Source organism: Coturnix japonica, chromosome 3 (assembly GCF_054131305.1).
Source record: "Coturnix japonica strain WE chromosome 3, WE-NBRP24, whole genome shotgun sequence".
Taxonomy (NCBI): Eukaryota; Metazoa; Chordata; class Aves; order Galliformes; family Phasianidae; genus Coturnix; species Coturnix japonica.
In genome coordinates, this window is record NC_140665.1 from 17546098 (window position 1) to 17556242 (window position 10145).

The 10145-nt window shown below is 47.6% G+C and overlaps 1 protein-coding gene across 13 annotated transcripts in view; it reads right to left on the minus strand.

Moving 5' to 3' along the window:
* Window positions 1-6041, minus strand: part of GPCPD1 (glycerophosphocholine phosphodiesterase 1) — a 33942-nt gene extending 27901 nt beyond the window's left edge. For 6 of the 13 annotated variants that reach the window (XR_014944513.1, XR_014944514.1, XR_014944516.1 and 3 more), the window contains exon 1: window positions 5823-6017. The gene's annotated coding sequence lies outside the window, so the exon portion shown is untranslated. Of the gene's footprint in view, window positions 1-4711; window positions 4832-5521; window positions 5579-5822 lie in introns of those variants that run through there. The other 7 variants (XR_014944515.1, XR_014944518.1, XM_015856993.2 and 4 more) reach the window with 4 other exon arrangements.
* Between the last annotated feature and the right edge of the window lie 4104 nt (window positions 6042-10145).

The window sequence follows — 10145 nt, forward strand, 5'->3', positions numbered from 1 at the left end:
GGCCACATTTAAGATATATATCTTATAATTCATATAAATAACAAAAGTTTTTTAGTTCTTAATATATTTTTTTTTAATAAAAAGAGGGTAACAACAGCATAAAACTAGTGGGATATCTGGTCTTATTTTTGTGACCCAATGCAACAAGCCCGGTTCAACAGAAAGGGTTACAATCCTGAGTGAGTTCTTGGGTGTTTGTCAGATTTCCAATGAAATTTTGCTTTTCCTTGTACTTCATCTTTGAAAACAGCTGCTCTCAAATGCACATACCAAAAACTTGATTTTTTCAGCAATCCATTCTCACATTCCTTCAACAAAACAGAAAGCACAGCTGTGTGCTTTTGGCTGTTCAGGCCTGGGTTCAGCTCACGTGACACACACTACATGCAATCACAGAATGACCCGGGTTGGAAGGGACCTCAAGGATCATGTAGTTCCAACCCCCCTGCCTGGCAGGGCCACCAAACATACACCTTTACTAGATCAGGTTGCCCAGGGCCCCGTCCAACCTGGCCTTGAACACCTCCAAGGACGGGGCATCCACAACCTCCCTGGGCAGCCTGTTCCAGGGCCTAACCACTCTCCTAGTGAAGAACTTCCCCCTAACATCCAACCTAAATCTTCCATCTTTTAACTTAAAACCATTTCCCCCCATTGCCTACCAGAACTCAGTCAGCACTGCCCTGCACCATCCCCACAAGTGGGTTTCAGCCCAGGCAGCACCAACAGCACCCAGCTGTGCGGCTGTGAGTGATGGGTGCACACCCACACCGGGCCACTTGGTGGGGCAGAACCTCCACCATAACTGTGCAGGGCAATACAAGCTGTGCTGAGCAGTGAGTTGAACTGGCCTGCATTAGGTGGTCTGTATATTACCAGCAACACACTCCAGTACTTACTTTTGGCAGCTATTTATAGACAGCAGAAGGTTAAAATGCAGCGTTTCAGTCCCAAAAATCAAACTGTGGTTTCAAAAGTGGTGCTGTATGAGACAGAAGGTTTGCTTTGAAGCAGAACATACAAGCCATTAGTGTGTTTATAAGGACACTGGCTGGCTCATGGCCTTGGCAGGGTTTGCACGCTGTCCTTGCTCAGACACCCTTTAATTGCAAAGAGCCAAGGGGGAAATGAAGCAGGCAGAAGTCATTTGGCCAAAGCTACAAAACAGGCAGCTGTCAGCTAAGGCCTGAACACAGTTCCCTAAGGTAAGAACAGGATCTCAGCATGTAACAAACTTATTTCCACAGCTCACGCAACATGACTCAAAATTCAGCCTGACAAAAATAAAACCCAAAAGCAGCACGTCTGTCCCACTCCAAATTAACCACCCACCCATCCTTATGGAAAATCTGACTCTGTTATCAAATCTATACATCATTTTACTTGGTGTTGTAAGAGTTCTGTATACCTGTACCTGTGGGCTTTAAAAAAAAAAAGACTAATAAAACTGTATTGCTTTTCTACACAACAGTAACCAACTGTAAGCAATTCTAATGAACTCCACTTACGAAGTATGCACAATTCTGCTTAAAGGGCCTTTTATCTGCAGGGCCTTCCCAGCCTGCCAAGAAAACTCCAGTTCACATCACCACACTGAAGCTGAGTTCATGCCTACAGCACTACCCTCCAGCACAGCACTGAATGGCGGCACAGTAAAGAAGAAATAACGTAAGTTCACCCCACACCTGTATTTCAGTAGAAATTTGCTTTTTTGGTCATAAATCCAAACTGCTGTATATCAACTCACACCTACAAACTGTTCTGTAACATGATGCAAGAACACTTTAATTTCATAAAGCACATGGGTTTAACTGTCCAGTTATGGCTGCTCCTGGGAAAACTGAGTTCTGCACCTGGGAAGACCAAATTCTGCTCCTAGAGGCAAGAAACCCCAGATAAAATAGTCAAGATTCCATGACCAGTAGGTGAGCTGACAGCACATGTTCGAAACCCTGTGTGCTTTCAAGCCTTCAATATCGCCTCACTAAAGGTGAGGAGGAACAGCAAACAAGTTCTTTCTCCCACCACGTCACAGCTCTATTCCCCCTCATCACCCTCCCTTTGCAAAGCAGTACCTTACCTTCCACAGCTTCTGGAGGCTTCCCGAGGAGATGGTGACTGCACACAGCAGCACTCTGAGTCCTAAGCCCAACCGATCCGCCTTCCAAAGGCTGACTCAAAGAACCCTGCCCATCACTCAGCCCCACAGTACAACAGGCTGCCTGCAGGTCTTCCAGGCCAGGGGCAAGATCAACAGCCTGGTGGCTGTTTGCAGCCTTGGTTCCCTTGCTAAGAGTCCAAGATCTCCTCTTGGAACCAGGAATCCTGCAGTTTCAGAGAACTGCTTACGTTCCCTCCGGCACCCACAAGAAAAGCACCAAAGGCCTCAAGCAAAGCAATGTGCATGTTGAATAGAAAAACTGGGCTCTTTGTTCTAACAAAGCCTGCAAACATTTCCACGTTCCTCATGGACACCACGAGTGGCAGGAGGTAATGGACAACCTGAAATACAGCCTGCAAGCTCTCCTCATTCTAGAAGGATTGCTTTGGGAAGGGACAGAAAAAGAGCCACTTGGAAGAGGAGAAACATATAACATTTAGTGCTTCTCTTCTACTACGCAATCAACTATTAACGGATCACAAAACACAGCTTTTCTCTACAAAGGAGGTAGAAAAGCTTCGGGATGTCATCACAGATGGAGAACACTGAGATAATTTTCAGTTGTAGTCAAAACATACCAGAACACGGAGTTCAATCATTCCAAAGTCTGAAGTTTATTTGAGCCTTGTGGGTTCTGGTTCTGCACATCAAGCCCTTCACGCCTTGAGCAGCAGTAGAGGTATCTCTCTGCCACACACCCCCCACCACTTACTTCCTTAAGCTTTGCAGTGAATTCAGAGCTGCACACCTTATTCAAGCATTTCAAAAGGTATTGGCTGCTTTCCACCGCACATCTTGTACTCGGTATTTCAGGCTTATATAAACGTACACCAAGTAATCCGGGACAATCCTGAAACATAATATCCTAGCTTACAGATACTGAACAAATTTTAGACTCATTGAAATTCATAGCATTCATAAAGCGAAATGATTTGCAATAACAACTCCAATGCGATTGAGAGGCTCTGACTTCAACACCCGCAGGACAACAAGACAGGCTTGAAAGATGACACGATTTTCCTCCTCCTCCACTCCCTCCCACCCTCACAGAGGCCTCCAAACTCCTAAGTCTCCAAATTATGGTTCTTTTCCCACCCATGTATCAGGCAGGAACCATTTTAGGCAACTGCATAAACAAAGAATGAATAAAACATGCACTTTATCAACCATGAGATGTCTGTAAGCGCTGCAGAATGGTTGGGTACAGTGAGCAGTAGCAGGAAAAATACATATTGAAATCTTGAGTCAAAGCAATCCCAGACATGAGTACAAACACAGGTAGAACTCACTGCAGGGGAAGGACTTAGGGGTCCCAGTGGACAAAAGTCGGGTATGAGCCAGCAGTGTGTGCTTGGAGCCCACAAGGCCAGCAGTATCCTGGGCTGTATCAACAGAGGGATGGCAGCAGGGAGAGGGGAAGGATTGTTCCCCTCTGCTCTGCCTTCACAAGGCCCCATCTGCAGTACTGCATCAAGGCCAGGGGCCCTCAGCTCAGGAAACATGTGGAGCTGTTGGAGTGAGTCCAGAGGAGGCCACAAAGGCGACCAGAGGGCTGGAGCACCTGACTTACTAATACAGGCTGAGGGAGATGGGCCCGTTCAGCCTGGAGTGACCTCACTGCAGCATTACAGTACGTGAGGGGGGCTGACGTTATGCAGGGGTTGACAGTGAGAGGACAAGGAGGAATGGCTTCAAATTGAAAAGAAGGGGAAATCTGGGGTAGATATTAGGAAGAAATTCCTTACTCAGAGGGCAGCGAGGCCCTGACACTGCCCAGAGGAGCTGTGCTGCCCCATCCCTGGAGCTGCTCCAGGCCAGGTCAGATGAGGCGCTGGGCAGCCTGAGCTGGAGGGGACAGCCCTGCCCATGGCTGGGGGCTGGGACTGCACTGTGGGCTTTAAGGTCCCTCCCAGCACAAACCATTTTATGATTCTAATAGGGAAACAGAAGAAATAGACCAACAGAAGAAATAGACCAACCAGGTACCATGATAATCCCATAACGTACTTCAATATCTCAAGTCACCCGGTCCTTAAGGTAAGAATATTTTTAACCACTATGTGACTGAATTTAGTTATCTGTAGAACAGCAGTCAATCTGTGTACAAAGAGGCTCCTTCAAACAGTTCAGCATCCACTCCCTCACCAAACCAACCAATGCAGGCCAATGCAAAAAGTACACATAAACTCAGTTATTTCAAAATACTGCTGCTGCTTTGCACACATAGAGCAGAAGAGGCCGTGCTTTGTACACCCCTTGTTTTCAGCAGACATTCTCCACCTTAAAAGCACACGCTGGTGGAACTTATCAGTGCCAAGCAGAGCAACAGCTCAGGTCAAGGGAAAGGTGCCCCAATGGCAGCCAAGCTGCCTGACAGCTGAGCCAGAGCGGGGTCAGCACAGGGCACTGCAGCCCGGATTTGCATGGCATCTATTCACACACAATTAAAACTTAACACAGAGAACAGACTTTGCTGCTTGCTTTTGTTATCAGCATAGTATAGAATAAATTCCAAGTACCCAACCATCACCACTTAACTGTATTACATACCTCACTAGCACCGGCATTTCAGAAGGTGAGAGGGCATGCTTGTCAACAAGACAACTCAATGAGGATTTGATATTACAGCCCCAACTCCCTCGTGTCCTCCCGCACAGGCAGCAGGTTCTGCCAGCCCCACAACGTGCTACGTAGGACGGGCACAAAGTCAGCAGCTCCTGCTGCATTGCAGTGTGAGCAGCAAACAAACTTGCCTGTGTGATGCAGAAGCACTGCTCTGTCCCAAAGGCAGGAATTTCATCAGTAAGGCACTGGGAGAGGCAAAGCCTGAGTGCTGTCACTGAAAGAGCACCAAGTCACCCTATATTCACAGTGAAAAAACGTCCTCCGGATTCTCATTTCTGTATTTATTCCTTACAAACAAGCCAGCCCAGCAATCAAACTCAAGATCACCAGGTGACAAAGAATATCTCCTTTAAGTAACGAGAACGTAAGGCTCTGCAGTCCACCCATCCGTGTGGTGGCTGAGGCAGAAGAGCCCACCACACAGCGCTTGTTTAGACCGAGTTCCTTAATAAACCCCGTGAGGAACGGCTGGGATGGCCAGCTCAATAACACACCGCCTGCTCCGCTTCTCCCTCACGGCCAACAAGGCGCTGCCGGGGCGGCAACGAGCCGGCACACGCAGTCAGCACACGCACAGTGAGCACACGCACAGCCCCCCTTAGCCCCCGCTCGGACACAAAGGCTCCTCCAGCTCCATAAGCCCGGCTCGTCCCGCCGTTGCTCTCTCTGATCCCCCTCCCTGTGTAGCAGCTCCCTCTCCCCGCTCCCTCAGCCCCAACCGCCCCGCTCCCTCACCTCGCACCGCCAACCGGTTCCAGCCGCCCCCGGCCGCAGCGGGCACAGGAGCGCGGCGCCAGGCGGGGCACACCACGTGACGCACAACCGGCTCGGCCCCGCCCCCTCATTAAAGGCAGCCAATGAGGAGCCGCCGGGAAGGGCAGGGGAGGCCGCGGCCTTTCCTCGACAGCCCCGGGGGTGTCGGGCCTCACCGGGTGTCTGCGCACCGAGGAGCCGGCAGCTCCCCAACCTGCAGCCACCGACAGCGGCTGTACAGACAGATCTGTCCCCGCCCCCGGCCCAGCTGACCCCGACCGACCTGACCCCGGCTCGGCTCCCGGCTCTCCGCCCTCTTTGTGCGTTGGCCGCCCGCACTCCCTGCCCCTCCTCCTGCCGCCGCCGCCGCCGCTGCCCGGTGCGGCCTGACAGCGCGGGGCGCGGGGGAGGGGGCGGGGCGCGGTGCGGCCGGTGTCCGCTCACTGCACTGCGCCGCCACCGAACCACGGGCACCAACCACCCCTGTGACGTCACCGCAACCACCCTGCCGCAGCCAATGAGAAGCTGCGTGGGAGCCGGGGGCGGGGCCAATAGGGCGTGCATACAGCGCTAAGGGACACGCACTTAGTTCCAACACCGCAGGCCGTGGGTTCGAATCCCCCTGTGGCGCAAGTGGTCGAAGTGCCGCTCTGATACACAAGGGCTCGAATCTCGGGGGTTGGATTCGATGATCTCTAAGGTCCTTCCAACCCGCACCAGACTATGTGAGATCCCTATCTCGCCTTGCTCTGAAGCTTCCCACTGTAATATAACCTTCAGTAACATCATTCCTGTCAATAATTGCACTTATTATTATAGTATTTCTCGGCCTTACTGAACCAAACAAAACCAGGTAATTATCAGTGATGATTAAGCTTGTCTTCAGTATAAAACAGAGCAAAGAGGAAAGGGGTGGAATAGGAAACGTTGTTATGTCCAGGCTACACGTGAAAAAAGTCAACATTAGGAGGGTGAGGAAGTACACACATAAGGAGCTGCCTGCAATATGGTTAGAACAGATAAGGTCATGCTTTGCTGTGTTATGGCAAACAAGTCTCAGCCACTCCTCATGATCGTATAAAACTATAAGAGTGCATAGGTGAGGCTTTAGAACTTTTCTTAAGCTCCTGTTCCAAAAGTTAAGGTTGAGACTCTGCATTTCTTACTTGCCTCCCAACAAAATGAAAGCAAAGGAAGCAGGGTTTAGTATGACAGAATTGTAGGGGTCTGTGGGGAAATCTGGGGATCATCAAGTCCAACCCACTGCTAAAGCAGGTTCTGTACAGCAGGGTGTGTGGGAAAGTGTCCAGACAGATCTTGAATACATCCAGAGGAAACTCCACAGCCCCTCATGGCAACCTGTCCTGGTGCTCTGTCACTCTTAAAGCAAAGAAGTTCTTTCTCATGTTCCTATGGAACTTCCTGTGTTCCAGTTTGTGCCCACCGCCCCTTTTTGCATTACTGGACACTGCTGAAAGGAGCCTGGCCCTATTCTCTTGACACTCACCCTTTAGCTTTTCATAAATGCTGGCAATATCAGAAAACCTGAACAGAATCAGGTTGGTGTTTGCAAAAGGTTCCAAGGAGGTTCAGAAAGACGAGGGTACAAAGTTAATTTGAAGTGTGCAAACACAAGCTGTCTACTCACAAATGTGTGCATGCTTATCTTCCCCTTCCTGCTGTAGTAGTTTAAGAAGTTAGTAGGAGAATTCAACCCGTAGTGTGTGGCAAGCCACTGTGTTCCTGTGATGGTTCTGTGGTGAAGAATTCTCTAATCCTTCTAACTCTAAAGGCTCAGGAGTGAATGAGCTAAATGATGCCCTGTGCAAGCAATCTCCCTGAGCACTGGGAAACTTACACTAAAAACTGTCCCTTGCCCCAAGGCATGACACAGGGCATGAAGTGGGGATAAGGCTGAGCCGCAGGCAGAATATCAGTGCAGCCTTGAGGGTGTGCTGATTCAGAAGTCCAAGAGCACTTATGCAGCCTGTTTTTGCAAATATTGACAAAAGACCAAGTGTGGGAAATAAGGTCTCATGTATAGAATACACTGGCAAACCTATTCCAAGTAGGCAGTAGGGAAATGCCTCTGAGGTTTTATGTACCTCTTCTCCAGCCATTTCTATAGCCTATGTAGTGTTTTCTTCTGCTGTCAGAACTTAAGACTCAACCTACAGATCAAGCTTCATTCATAATGTGAACAGTTATAAAGATTTTGAACTCCAAATTACATGTGCTCCCTCCTTCAATTACACTTTGCATTATTAATTCCAGTGAAGTAGATCTACTGCCAGCTGTGCTTGTGGCTGATGAGAGCTGTGTATATCTTGATGAACTGCAGTCCTTATTTTACTGCAGTCTTCCTGGGGCCCTGTGAATAAAAATAGCTTGTAATAATATGCAAATGGCTGCACAGCATTAGGCATGCAGTATCCAGTTAGGAACGATGCTATTTTTTTAATCCTTATTCCTGAAAATTCCCTTGTGACCTTTTTCCTGGCACTGAGAATATTGCTGTATTGTTATCCAATGTGAAATCTGAACAACTTACACGCGCTAAGGAAAAGTGATGCTAAGGGGCTGGGAGGTATCAAGCAAGAATGAAAACCCTGAGATTAGCGTGGCAAAAACTTCTCATTCCCATGGAGAGTTATGAGATAGTTAGTAGGAAACGGTTTGTTTTGCAATGGCAGTTTTCTCTGTAATGTCTGCTATAAGACTATGTCGTATAGTTTGCTCTGTGGACAAGTTAGCAGTTAGGAAGGGAACATAGAAAAGCATCGGATTAGTGAGTAATAAGAAAAGAAGGGTGTTTTAAAAACTTCCCAATGCTTGCAATGGGGAAAGCTAGAAGTTAAGCAAGAAGTGTAGAGGGAGTGGAGGAATGCCATCGCAGATCTGCAATAGCTCAGATTTCCCTTTAGCTGGGGGAGATTATTGTTGTTGCCTAGATGTGCTGGTGAAAGACACAAATCAGAAGTGTGGAGCAGAGCATCCCTAAATATAAAGCAATTGAAATACAAAATGACTACATTCAAAACGATACCCTTGTGTGATTAGTGTTTAAAAATACCAAATTTATCTGATGGTAAGAAAAATAGTTACAGATGCCCAGCTTTCTCCTTTAGAAGTCTCAGTCATTTGGAAATGATGTGAATTTTCATGATGTGAATTGAGTATACCACAGAAAATTGTCCCTTAAACCCCACTTGCTAATGAAATACCAGAGAAATGAGGTTTGGACTGGAAATAAGACATACCGTGATCTTGTCTCAGCATGATTTGCTTCTTAATCTAGCAATTTGATGGTTTCTGGACTGAGATGCATATCAGTTTTATTGTGAAGCTTTCATCATTACAGCGTTTAATGTATGTGTAGTGTTCTGCATACCCCTAGCTCTGTCTGCGTGCCAACTTCAAGCTATTCTTAAGCCATTTCTGTAAAACTTCCTGTGTTCTTACAGTCTCCATCTGGTTGACTCTGAAATTCTGCCTCGGAGCTGCCGTGCTCATTTTGCCAGCAGCACCTGTTTCACTGTGTCAGAAACAAGGGTGGCCAACAAATGTAAAGCAATGGCAGTTGTGGATGTGACACGGATAAAGTTAGTAGGTTTGTTTGGTTTGGTTTTATCTCGAGAACAGGAGGAACACCTGCCCTAATACAAGTAGAGACTGCTTTCCTGTGACAACAGCATGACTCTGCTGTGGTTCAAAATCCGCTTTCAAAGGTCGTGTTTGTGCTTTAAGTGAAATGTGTGACTGAATTTTATGCTTTGCCAGATAACAATAGTCGTGATGCAAGTGATTCCTTTGGACTCTATGAGTCAGGGGTAGTGATAACACTGGGTAGCCTTGTGCCAGAGCTCTGTGCTTCTCGGGGTTAAGTAATACTGCTGTTCCCAGTGCCTACGTGAACACCCAGGTGTCCAACAGGGGCAGAAATCTGCCACTTCATGTTATCTGTTGGAGCTGCCTACTTCCAGAATCAGCCTTTCTTGAAATAATGCCTTTCAGGAATGTACTTATGTGCAGAAAAGAAGTGGAGGACCTCACATTCAGAAGAGGCAAAAGTTGGCTTTTCCCACTCTGCCACCCATGTGCTGCTTGTACCAGTGATGAAAGATGTAGGTGCTTAGAGTGAGTTTGAGTTATTGACATTAAACTCTTTAAAAGCACAGAGTCCTGCCTGTGACCAATCATGTTTATATTCATTAAACAGGTGCCAGATTCTCTTGCAGTAACCGTAGGGTTTACTGCACTGTTGTTCCTGGGAATGCAGCCATACCCTAGAAATGCAATTTTTCCCTACAACCAAAGCTCAGCATGCAGAGAAGCCAAGGCTATGCCTGGCCTATGCCAGTCTAGCAACTGGTTGCAACAATTTGGCTTTACTATACCTTCATCTGGCCCTACATTAACCTTTCCCTGAGTTATACCATCTCTCTGCCAGAAAGCTTTTGCTTTTTTATTTATTGAGGTTAGTTCTGTCTTGGGCTGGTGGACTGAAATAATTCAAAGCCAGACTGGGTAAATGTTAGAGCTGACTTAACACAAGTGGGGACAGCAGCAGACAAAAATCTAATCAGCTTTAGTTGCTGGGAAGTTG